The following is a 13,813-nucleotide window of genomic DNA, read 5'->3' as shown; positions in this document are numbered from 1 at the left end:
GGTCATTATTATGAACAGTTGCGACTCTTCAAATTATTGTGATTATAAAGTATTGAGATTTTTCAAAAGATTTTAGTTATGAAGGGTTGTGACTTTTTGGAAGGATTATAACTATGAAGTGTTGTGACTTTTCAAAGGAATTGTATTATGAAAGGGTGCGACTTTTGAAAAAAAAGAAGGTAAGAAAGGTATGTTTATGAATTATATTTGTTTAATTATGTTTATGAATTTATTTATGAACCATACTTGTGGATAATATTGTGTTAGCTCATGGGGTTAACACTATGGATATTAATTTGACTCGAAGCACGGAGCATGTGAGATATTTAAGATCTCCATTGTCCGCCATGGCCGAGAATTAATGTTACTCGTGGCATGGAGTATGCGAGATATTTAAGATCTTCATTGTCTGCCATGGCCGAGAATCAATGTTACTCGTAGCGTGGAGCATGTGTGATATTTAAGATCTCCATTGTCTACCATGGTTGAGTGTCGATATCGTGGCATGAAGCATGTGAGATATTTAAGATCTCCATAGTTCGCCATGGTCAATAATCAACCTACTAGAATATTCTGAAGTTGTCAACATATGCATATATGAGTAGCCTTGGATAGAGGATGCCTTTCCAAGAAGAATCTTAAGGGGTGTGCTCCCGGGAAGACGACAAGGTAGTTATGAGCTAGGAGGATCGACTTGGAGACATCCTTAAGATTCGGGTTAAATTAGAGGGTAGAGTAATATAGTTAGTTTTATTATTATTGTGATTCTAACATTTATTTTGCAAGTATTACTTGTTCCTAACTAACCCTATTAGTGGGGACATTAATTTAGTGCCCAATAAAAGTACACTCCAAAATGTAGTGGGTGTTGTTACAATAAACCTTAGAAGGTCTTAATATTATCGAGGTTGAGGGGTTTGGAAACAAGCTAGGCTTCGTTGGATGAAAGGAGGAGATAAAACTATGTAAAATTCTTTTTCAACCATCTCAAACAAAAATACTATAAAGAAGAATTTTGTCCATATTGATCAAGAAGGATCGATTGGAGACAACTTAGAAGACATTAAATCTATTTTTTCCAACATTATCAACAACTCTTTATTGATTCTCCTGGAGGTGTTGAACTGCGAGATAGTATTGAAGATATGGTTGGACATTGCATTCCTACTAAGACAAATCTTGAACAACAAAGATATTTGGATCACTTACTCTTTAAGAGTTTGAGCTTACTCTAAAGAATATGGATGACTAAAAAAGTCTAAGAATGGATGGTTTATGTGCAAATTTTAGAAATCTATGTGATACTTCATTAGGGAGGAATTACATGAGGTGTATGAAGAAGCTTTAGTGCAAGGCTTCCTTGGTTCCTTTATCAATTAAATTATTATTAAACTGATCCCTAAGGGACAAAAAGAGAATAACATTTCAAGATGGAAACTATGAAATGGGCTCAACAAACTGGTTGAAATCATCTCCTCATCAAATTAGAATTTGACAAAGCATATGATAGGATTAGATGGAAAATTATATTGAAAATGCTTAAGTGGTTAGGCTTTGGTCCCAAATTCATTCCCATACAAAACTCTTTTTTAATGCTAATTCTTGCTTAGCTATTAATAGTTCAATTTCTCAAGCTTTTCCTCTTCATAGATAAAAAAGACAAGGTTGCCCCTTAGCTCCCTTTCTATATGTCCTCATTGCTAATGCACTTGGCTACCATCTTCATCATTAAAACTAACATAATATCACTCATGGAATCTCTCTACATAAAGATGAGCTTGATTTGAGTTCACATTTCACATATAATAGCTTTTTATTCATCCAAAACTCTAAAGAGGAGCAAAACAACAGCTTTGGAATTTCTGACTTATATTTTTTAGCTTCAAGCTCACTAATTTCTCTTAGTAAGACCAAATTCTGAATGACCTTACTTGATGAGCCATTGCCTTCTAGATACCATCTCAATGGAATAATAACAACCATGGAGTTATTTCAAGATACCTTGACACCCCATTTGGGATAGGAGCTCCTTTATTGGAAATATGAAAATGATTCATACACAAATTAAAAAGAAAACTTCATTTTTGGTCAAATATATTTCTATTCATGGCTAAACACATCCAAATTGCTAATAAATTCCTCATTGTTAGTCATGTTTACATTTCATAATGTCGGCTCCCCTGAAAAATAATTATAATCAATTAACACAAACAATTAGAGGATTACATGGTTATATTGTAATCAACCAAAGAGCAATTGGGGTTTAGGAGTGATTGACCCTTTTAAGGAGTTTTCTTATTTCTCTAATGGATTAGAGAACTTGATGGAGCAACACCATGGAAGCCACTAATTAGACATAAAATTGCTACTATTAAAATAAATAAAACTTGGAAAGAAGTTGGGTGGAGATATAAGTTTTTTGTTACAAAATATTTTAAGCATTAACCCTCTAGACAATTTTTTAACATATGAAAAGCATGATGCCAAGTGTCTCCTCTTCTTGAATGGAATGGACAAGATCTTAGCCATGGGTCTAGTTTTTCATCTTCATCCATTTGCTGGAATTGATTGATAAGTTCTCAAGAGCAACCTCTTGCTCTCAACTCATAATTACATGCTAAGCTCTTCTTTAGAAAAAGGTATCTCAAACATTTGGGAGTTTTCTACATCAAGTTGGAAAAAAATGACTTGCAACAAGAATTCAAACTTTCTAATGTTTTGATCAATGACATCCTGTAGTGCCTGCCCCTAGTTTACATTTTTCGAGCTACATTTATGATATGATTGCCAAACTCTTTTAGGCCAATTTATGTTTGATGAGTAGTATTATTATTTTAGAGATTATCAGAGGATGTTTACACTCAGTTTATTATATGATGAGATTACTTGGTACTCTATATTTCGTGCATGTATGATGATTATTCAATGGTTTTAGTTATCGATGATGATTAGTTAGATGGCTTATTATTTCATGTGCCTCTTATGGATACTTACCCCATACTGCATGTGTATGGTGTGCGTGTTGTTTTATTTATGTATGGTGTTTCTGATATGGTTAAGGAAGGGAGTCGTAGTCACCTGCTAGTCGGGATCTACACGATGCACCACTTCCTGCCATTGCCTGTTTAGCTTAGAATATTGTGTTTGTACATGCGTGGATTTTATGCAGGTTGCAGGTACCGGGTATCGACTTCCCTAAATTGTCAGGATGAGAGTACCCTATCGCACTGTCTCAATGGTAAGAGAGGGGAGATAAACTCTTAAGTCCAAATCCTAAACCCTTTAGCCAATTGTCCTAATTGATAATTAGGACAAGTATCTGAGTTAAGTGCCCTCCGAATGCATCAAATGATGTAATTTCGTGATTATAACCCTTTTGTTTGATTTGGTATGTATTTTTCTATGATGGGTTTTCGTATATTGCTTTATGAGTCCTTGGTGTATTTTCTATTAATTAAGTCTAATTAAAAAAAAAAAGATTAATTAATGATTTAATTTAATAAAGAATTATTATGATATCTTTATATTTAATTAATTAATTAATTAAATAAAAGAATTAAAGTTGGAAATTAAAGTTCAAGATATATTTAGAACAGGATAATATTTATTTAATTTAATAATAATATATTTGGAGTTCATTTTTAAATAAATGCTAAATATTATTGTTATTTAAATTAATTAAATATGTTATCAATTAAGTTCTAAAATAAATTAAAAAGTTGAAAGATATTAATTTATTAAGAATTCTAGATCGCATGATCTAAACATGAGTTAAATATAAGAATTAAATTAAAAGATTAAATTATAAAAATTAATAATGTTATTTTAATTTCTTAAAAGTGCACATAAGATTTAAAGTAATAAATTAATTAAGAATTGAAGTCAAGTGAAATTTTAAATAAAGTTATTTAATAATTCAACTTAATGTGCATGAAAGTTGAATGCAAAAGAATAAGAAAAGATAATAAAAGTTAAATTGGAGTTAACTGAGTTGTGCAAAGAGTCTTCTCAGGTAAATGCACAATTAGTGCCCCGAATTGAGGAGAAATTGCTTATCACAACTTTGGGGGTTCATTTTTGAGGGAGACGTATTTTGGACTGGGAATTTAGGGGGAGACAAAGAATTTTGGAGAGACAACTTTTAGAAGCGAATTTCAGAGGAGCGGATTCTCGGGGTTTTCATTTTAGCATCAGAATCAGGTAGGGTCTTGTGCTTTGATCACTGGTTAAATTATGCAATTTGAGATTCCTGTTTTCTTCGTGAGTGTTTTAAAGAAAAATCAAGTCTCTGGGTTCCATTGCATGAATCTCTTGTTCTTTGGTTCTGTATCTACGATAGGGTGTTGTTAAATTATGAATAGTAGAAAAATAAATTTACTTAGGAACCCTCATCTTCTAGCTTAAAGAAGACACGATTGGATTGGGAAGGGTTCAAATTTTTTTTATAGCCGGAGTAGTACTGGGATGGGTGACCTCTCGGGAAGTCCCGGTGTTGCACCCTTCTTTTAACGAAATTTTAAATTGATAATTTGGATAGTTGGCAATAGTTTCTCTATCAGAGTAATGTGGAGATCAAATTAAAAAATTAAAATAATAATAATAATAATAATAATAATAAACTTTAAACTTTTAAAAATAATAATAATAATAATAAATAAATTTTTGGGAGGGGGCGGGAATACCCACACCGCCCCCCCGTACCGCTCCGGTAGCTCTGCCGTCCATGCCGCAGAGTACTGCGGCAGCGGCAGTACAGAGTACTGCCGGCTGCTGCAGTCCTCTGTGGCAGGCCGCAGGCGGCCTTTAGGATTAAGCCGGCGGGCTTATAAAAAAAATACGCATTTTTTTTTTAATAATTCAATTTTTTTTTTTAAGGTTATTCATAAAAAGGTTTTATGAATATTTAAAATTTTTATTTATAAATTTTAATATGTTTTTATAATGTTTTAATAATAATCTTTATTAATATTTAATAATTAAATATTAATACATTTCATATAGTCTTTTTTTGTAAGTATTAATTTATTAATAATTTTTGGGTAAATATTAATAAATTAGTAATTAATGAAGATATTAAAATAGGTAATTAGAACAATAATTATTGAGTAATTTAATTAAAATTAGTTTAATTAAGTTAATTAATAATGAATTTTATTTGACTAAATTATAAATTTGGATATTGATTTAATGAAAGTTATTATAGAAAAGGGTTAATCATAAAGGGTAGTTGAGAAAACCTAGTTACTTGAATTTGACATTAAACTGAAACATAAACCTTACCTTAACTCAATAATATACTTTCAAATCCAATCTCCGAGACTTTGATGTTGTCCTTATGCTTTGAGTGTTTTGGGGTTGTTCTAGTATTGACCAATTTAGGTTGTTACCAGAGGCTCGAGGTTGTGAATGTGATGTCATGATGATTTGGTTTCGAACTTTCTTAACCTGACCATGGTAATGTGATGAAGTGCTCTATGACATGATTGTGTTTACTATTTGTTATTGCTTTCTAGTTTCCTTGTGTGAAGCTGAGATGTATGTATTTGAGATACCTGACTTAACCATTTTCGAGTCTCGATCAGTTATATTGATAGCCATTTTTGAGTCTCGATCAGTTATACTTGGATTGCTTTTCGGTCGCTTGAGAGGACTGAAGTGTTTGTTATGTTCTTGATGATGTCATGTTTTGACTTGACCATTTTGGAGTCTTCGATCAGTATTGTAATTTACTATTGGGATACTTTCTGGTTGCTCATTGGAGAACCATTGGATTTTGTGACTTATCATTGATGCCTTCAGTTACTGATAGAGAACTGTCGTGATCATATGATTACTATTTGATATTATCGGTTGCTCATGAAGAAATGATGTAATTTTGTGGCTTATCTTTTATGATATTTTTTAGTTGCTTGTATAGGACTGAGGTAATTTTATTATGATTCTTGATTTGTAATTTCATGAGCCTAGGGTAGGTTATCTATGTGTAGTGTCGGGAAGTGGCTTGCAATGGGGATCGGGGCCCTAAGAGGCTGCCTGGAGTAACCCATTGTAAGTTGATTTAATAAGTGAAAACATTTACACTAAATGGGAGAAAATGAACCTAACAAGATAATTGTATGTTCTCTCCCATGCCTTGAGTGCTAGTACAGACTAGGATGGGGTAGAGAGAACGCTTGGTTACGACCTTGCATTCCATAGTATGCCTCGTTAGTACGAGAGGATACTAATGGCCGCAGGGATCAGTAGGGACCCGGGATTCCTAAGGGATTGCTCGGGTAACTTCTACGTGACTTTTGCGATGACACTTTCCCGCTTGCATATTAGGTTTCCTACGTGTCTTGTGGTACCTCTGGGATTTAGATGTCGATCTTTTTAGGAACCCTTGAGTTAGCATACTTATAGGTTTTCCTGGACTTAGAGAGTATTTATGATTATAGGTTTTGTTATCCTATTTGGGACTTGAGACTATCTCCTCAGCGCGGTGGGAGTGGACCATTTAGGTTCCACGCGGTCGGGTGGTAGTGCTTTTTACTCTTACCATTGAGAGCCGTTCCGTGGTCACCGTGGTTGGAGATTTCATGATTGGCATTTACCTACACTATGTTCTTGGATTAGTATGATGGATGGTTAGATTTTATGATAGATGTTTTATCATTATGGATGTATCATGTATGGTGAATAGTTTCATATATTTTTACTGTACTTTGTATCATGGATTTGAGGATGTTGTATCTTGATCTTTACATATGTATATTCTTTTAAGCCTTTCATACCCTGTGACATGTACAGTGGATGAATGAGCATTCCGAATTAATTTGCCAAGGAGCATTCGAAACAAATGTATATTATGGACATTGGAGTTTCTGATTATTCTTTTATATGTATGTGATAGTTGTTAAACTTAGAATTAATTAAATTTAAACGTGACTCAACGTCTTGGGATCTTTAAGAAATGTAACTTGCAATGTATGTTTGTCGATGATTTCATGTTATTGCTTCCGCTACTATTTGTTTGATGTGTATGTCATACTTTCTTACTTTAAAATAAAATAAAATAAAATAAAATGTTTAGCAAACTTAGTGAAACTTTAGGTTAATTCTTTTGGATCCCTTGGCGGGGCGTTACATCTGGTATCAGAGCCTGGTTTCTACATTGGGAGCTCTGGGTATATTGGAACGCCACTAGTGTTAACTAGTTGAATAAAAATGCAAACCTTAAACTAAAACTTGAAGCTAGTTGAACTGAAACAGTATATAAACTATTAGTTACCTATTTTATTCATACTTCAACACTCAAAACTTCAAAACTGAAATTATACTTAAACTAAAATTATAGGTAAACTGAAAAACTGAAAATATCTTGTTTGCAAAACATGTGTCTTTTATCTATGTATTTCAGTCGTATGTTTCATGGTTATTTTAGCATCTTGTGTCTTGGATATTATTGTAGGATGGTATCTGGGACGAGATCTTCCATTAGGGGCCGTAGCCTTGGCTGTGGCAGAGGCCGTGGACGAGGCAAAGATGTTAGTGTTCATGAGTCTATCCATGAGAGCCCCATTCAGGAAGAGAATAGGGAAGAGCATGTCAGTGAGCATCAGGAAGAGAACCACGATGAGGGACATGCCGACTTTGAGGAGGTTGATCTGAGGCAAATGATGCGAACCCTTATTGATTGCTTACCTCCTGTTCTTGAGCAGGATAGAGCACACCAGGTTGGACATGAGCATAGACGCAAATCTAGGAGTCCTCAGAGGGATCGACATAGATTCATAGTATTTTCTCAGATGAAGGATCTTCAGAGGTCCAAGATCAAGCCCTTTAATGGGCAAGGTTCTGGGTATGTAGCTGAGCAGTGGCTTATTACCCTTGACAGGATTTTTTCTATGCAGGACTTTGACAGTAATGTCAAAGCGAGGTTTGCCATTACCAATCTATAGTTATTTGGAGCCACCTGGTGGACTATTGAGGAGAAGAAGTTGGGCATTGACATGGGTAGTGTCACTTGGGAGATTTTCTTGGAGAGTTTTCATGAGCGATTCCTACCAGAGGAATGGAAGCAGCATAGAGCAGATGAGTTCCATAACCTGAGACAGTTCACTATGACCGTTGTAGAGTATGAGCGCAAGTTCTATGAGCTCATGCCTTTTTCGGGATTCAGCGACAACCCAGCACAGTTGGCACAACATTTCATCTGAGGCTTGAACAACCGTTTTATTGGGGGTGTTAAGGTATTTGAGCCTAAGACCCTCAAGGATGCGGTACATCGAGCTATCCTGGTAGAGCAGAGTGTCAACTTTGGGCAAGGAGGATTTGTGGGAGCGCCTACTATAGCAGGATCTAAGGGCAACCACAATTTCGGTGGAATCAGGAAGCCTCCCTTCCCTAGGAGGAATCAGTATTCTCAGCAGCATTCTCAGCAGCAGCCTCAACAGCATAAAGGATTTTACCCTCAGACACAGAGTGGTGACGGTGGATCCAACTCTAGGATCAATCGCAATGCTCAACGTAATAGACAGAATCAACAATCTCGGCCTACACAGAGCAACCAGTCTTTTGCTAGCAGGGGTAGCCACCAGCGGTCGAATGCACCACCTATAGGGAGAGGATCTGGCAGAGGCACGGGATGTTATTCGTGTGGACAGATTGGTCATATTGCAGCATACTGCCCACAACGAGCATCTCAGTATTCAGGACCCAGGCCAGCAGCATCTGAGCCTACAGTTAGAAATATAGGTGGATCTCATAGAGTATTTGCAGCGGTGGATCACCGTCAGGCAGACCATCAGGGGACAGTAGTTGAGACTACAGGAGCTATCCGAGGTACACCTCTCTTTGTATTATTTGATTCAGGTGCTACAGATTCTTTCATTTCTCCATCTCTAGTTGATAAGTGTAAGCTGGAGTCGGTTAAGCAAGATCATGGTTGGCAAGTGGAACTAGCCTCAGTCGCTAAAGTTTCCACAGATTCTGTAGTTCATAAGTGTGGACTTAGCATAGGAGGGTTTGAGACTTCAGTCGATTTTCGAGTTATTCCTCTTGGCTCCTACGATGTGGTCTTAGGTATGGATTGGCTTGGCTCTCATAGTGCTAGTATTGACTGCAAAAAGAAGACCATTATGTGTCAGGATGACCAAGGGAAGGATGTTGAGATTGTGGGGATATCGAGGCCTATATCCCTACGGATGATCTCTGCTATGCAATTAAAGCGAAGCTTTCGTAAGGGATGTCAGGTATTTGCCGTTACGGTAAATGAGCTAGATGAGGAAGAATCTACGAGGAAGACCCTAGATCACCCTATTTTACAGGAGTATGCTGATGTCTTTCCGAGTGAGATTCCAGGCATGCCTCCGAAGAGAGACATTGATTTTAGCATCGAGCTCACTCCAGGAACGAAACCTATCTCTAGAGCTCCTTACCGTATGACCACTCAAGAGCTAAGTGAGTTGCGTTTGCAGTTAGAGGAACTTTTGGCCAAGGGTAGTATTTGACCTAGTGTATCACCATGGGGAGCTCCAGTGCTCTTCGTGAAGAAGAAGGATGGTTCTTTGCGCCTTTGCATTGATTACAGACAGCTGAATAAGGTGACAATAAAGAACAGGTATCCTTTACCAAGGATTGATGATTTATTTGATCAGATCAAGGGGGCTACAGTGTTCTCTAAGATTGATCTTAAGTTAGGATACCATCAACTTCGCATCAAGGAGGCTGATATTCATAAGACCGCCTTTCGAACTCGCTACGGGCATTATGAGTTCATAGTGGTACCCTTTGGGCTGACGAACGCTCCATCAATTTTCATGTGCTTAATGAATGGGGTGTTCCGTTCCTATCTTGATAGATTTGTTCTTGTGTTCCTCGATGATATTCTGATATATTCTAAGTCCCAAAAGGAACATGAGGAACATTTGAGTTTAGTTTTGCAGTGCTTGAGAGATAATCAACTTTATGCCAATGCGGCAAAGTGTGATTTCTTTCAATCAGAGATACAGTATTTGGGACACGTTATTTCAGGCGAAGGTATCTCTGTAGACCCTGCGAAGATCCAAGCAATAGTAGATTGGCCTGCACCCACTACTGTGTCGAAAATTCGTAGTTTCATGGGTCTAGCTAGGTATTATCGCAGATTTGTTCAAAACTTCTCCAGAATAGCACACCCTATTACCTCCCTTCAGAGGAAAGGAAAGAAGTTTCTTTGGACAAAAAAGTGTGTAGAAGCATTTCAGAAACTCAAAGAGCTTCTGACCAGTGCACCAATCTTAGCAGTACCTGATCCAGAAGGTGATTTCATGGTGTGTACAGATGCTTCCCTTGAGGGTATTGGAGCAGTTCTAATGCAGAATGGTCGAGTGATTGCATATGAGTCACGCAAACTCAAGGATCATGAGTTGAATTATCCTACACATGACCTTGAGTTAGCAGCAGTAGTTCATGCCTTAGTGAGATGGAGACATTTCTTGTTGGGACACAGATTTGAACTACATAGCGATCATCGTAGTCTTCAGTACATATTCACGCAGCCTAATCTGAATGCTAGGCAAAGGCGTTGGATGGAGTTTTTGTGCGAGTATGACTTTGAGGTAAAGTATATCCAGGGGAAGGAGAATGTTGTAGCTGATGCTTTGAGTCGCAGGAAACATGTGATATCATCTATGACTCTTAGTGTCGATTTGAGGTGTCAGATACTTCAGGCACTCCCCACTGATTCATGGTATCTGGAGGTGTGCAGTGAAATCAATTCAGGGAGACCCTTGGAGGGTAACTTTTCAGGCTATGTCCTAGAGTCAGATGGCCTTTTGAGACTTTCAGGAAGGATCTATGTGCCGCTACTGGATGAGCTTCGCATATTGATCCTATCAGAGGCCCATCGTGCACCTTACTCAGCACATCTAGGTGTCAAGAAGATGCATGCAGATTTGCGACGTTTATTCTATTGGTCCAGGATGAAGCGCGACATTGCTGATTTTGTGGCTAGATGTCTTGAGTGTCAGAGAGTCAAGGCAGAACACCAGCATCCGGCAGGACTTTTGCAACCGAATCTCGTTCCTTCATGGAAGTGGGACATCATCTCTATGGATTTCATAGTAGGATTACCTATGACTTTTCATCGTCATGATGCTATCATGGTCACCGTTGACCGGTTGACCAAGGTGGCACATTTTGCACCAATCAGGTCTTCCTACACTGCAGCTTCAGTAGCTAATGTCTTCATGCGTGACATTGTGAGACTACATGGTATTCCCTGAAAGATCATTTCTGATAAGGATCATGTTTTCACTTCCGCATTTTGGACATCACTACAGCATGATCTTGGAGCGCAGCTGAATTTCAGTTCAGCATATCACCCAGAGACAGATGGGCAGACGGAGAGAGTGAATCAGGTTCTCGAAGATATGTTGAGGATGTACGTGATGGATAGGCAGACTCATTGGGAGGACTATCTCTACCTAGTGGAGTTTGCTTACAACAACGAGTATCAGTGGCATGGCACCTTTCCAAGCCTTATATGGACACCCTTGTCGTACACCTTTGAGTTGGGATAGCCTTGAGGATCGCATCCTGTTGGGCCCAGAGATGCTTCGTGACATGGAGCAACAGGTGGCGCGTATCCGAGAGCACTTGACAACAGCACATGATAGGCAGAAGAAGTATGCTGATGCTCATAGGTCAGATAACCAGTTTGCTGTGGGAGAGAAGGTTTTCTTGAGAGTGCGTCCGCGGAAGAGTCCGATCCGTTATGGAAAGGGCTCGAAGCTAGCACCTCGCTTTGTGGGACCATTCGATATTCTTGAGAGGATTGGTCCAGTTGCCTATCGTCTTGCTTTATCACCCAGCCTTGCTCGCATTCATGATGTTTTCCATGTTTCAGTACTTAGACAGTATATTCCTGATGTTGTACATATTCTTGATTGGAATGCATTGCAAGTAGAGGACGGGCAGCTGGCTTTGGAGCCAATACGTATTCTGGAGCAGCGGGAGTTGACCCTCAGGGGTCGAATCATAGAGCAGGTAAGGGTCCAATGGGACCCTACTGATGACTCTTCAGCTACATGGGAGGATGCATCTAGATTACGGGATTTATATCCCTATTTGTTTATAGGCTTCCAGGAGTAAGCCTAAGTCTAGGGGGGGTGGATGTAGTGCCTGCCCCTAGTTTACATTTTTCGAGCTACATTTATGATATGATTGCCAAACTCTTTTAGGCCAATTTATGTTTGATGAGTAGTATTATTATTTTAGAGATTATCAGAGGATGTTTACACTCAGTTTATTATATGATGAGATTACTTGGTACTCTATATTTCGTGCATGTATGATGATTATTCAATGGTTTTAGTTATTGATGATGATTAGTTAGATGGCTTATTATTTCATGTGCCTCTTATGGATACTTACCCCATACTGCATGTGTATGGTGTGCGTGTTGTTTTATTTATGTATGGTGTTTCTGATATGGTTAAGGAAGGGAGTCGTAGTCACCTGCTAGTCGGGATCTACACGATGCACCACTTCCTGCCATTGCCTGTTTAGCTTAGAATATTGTGTTTGTACATGCGTGGATTTTATACAGGTTGCAGGTACCGGGTATCGACTTCCCTAAATTGTCAGGATGAGCGTACCCTATCGCACTGTCTCAATGGTAAGAGAGGGGAGATAAACTCTTAAGTCCAAATCCTAAACCCTTTAGCCAATTGTCCTAATTGATAATTAGGACAAGTATCTGAGTTAAGTGCCCTCCGAATGCATCAAATGATGTAATTTCGTGATTATAACCCTTTTGTTTGATTTGGTATGTATTTTTCTATGATGGGTTTTCGTATATTGCTTTATGAGTCCTTGGTGTATTTTCTATTAATTAAGTCTAATTAAAAAAAAAAAGATTAATTAATGATTTAATTTAATAAAGAATTATTATGATATCTTTATATTTAATTAATTAATTAATTAAATAAAAGAATTAAAGTTGGAAATTAAAGTTCAAGATATATTTAGAACAAGATAATATTTATTTAATTTAATAATAATATATTTGGAGTTCATTTTTAAATAAATGCTAAATATTATTGTTATTTAAATTAATTAAATATGTTATCAATTAAGTTCTAAAATAAATTAAAAAGTTGAAAGATATTAATTTATTAAGAATTCTAGATCGCATGATCTAAACATGAGTTAAATATAAGAATTAAATTAAAAGATTAAATTATAAAAATTAATAATGTTATTTTAATTTCTTAAAAGTGCACATAAGATTTAAAGTAATAAATTAATTAAGAATTGAAGTCAAGTGAAATTTTAAATAAAGTTATTTAATAATTCAACTTAATGTGCATGAAAGTTGAATGCAAAAGAATAAGAAAAGATAATAAAAGTTAAATTGGAGTTAACTGAGTTGTGCAAAGAGTCTTCTCGGGTAAACGCACAATTAGTGCCCCGAATTGAGGAGAAATTGCTTATCACAACTTTGGGGGTTCATTTTTGAGGGAGACGTATTTTGGACTGGGAATTTAGGGGGAGACAAAGAATTTTGGAGAGACAACTTTTAGAAGCGAATTTCAGAGGAGCGGATTTTTGGGGTTTTCATTTTAGCATCAGAATCAGGTAGGGTCTTGTGCTTTGATCACTGGTTAAATTATGCAATTTGAGATTCCTGTTTTCTTCGTGAGTGTTTTAAAGAAAAATCAAGTCTCTGGGTTCCATTGCATGAATCTCTTGTTCTTTGGTTCTGTATCTACGATAGGGTGTTGTTAAATTATGAATAGTAGAAAAATAAATTTACTTAGGAACCCTCATCTTCTAGCTTAAAGAAGAC

The sequence above is a fragment of the Cupressus sempervirens genome, chromosome 3 (genome assembly GCF_028749045.1).
Source record: "Cupressus sempervirens isolate cs-2001-9-10 chromosome 3, ASM2874904v1, whole genome shotgun sequence".
NCBI classification, from domain to species: Eukaryota; Viridiplantae; Streptophyta; class Pinopsida; order Cupressales; family Cupressaceae; genus Cupressus; species Cupressus sempervirens.
This window is presented reverse-complemented; position numbering follows the sequence as displayed.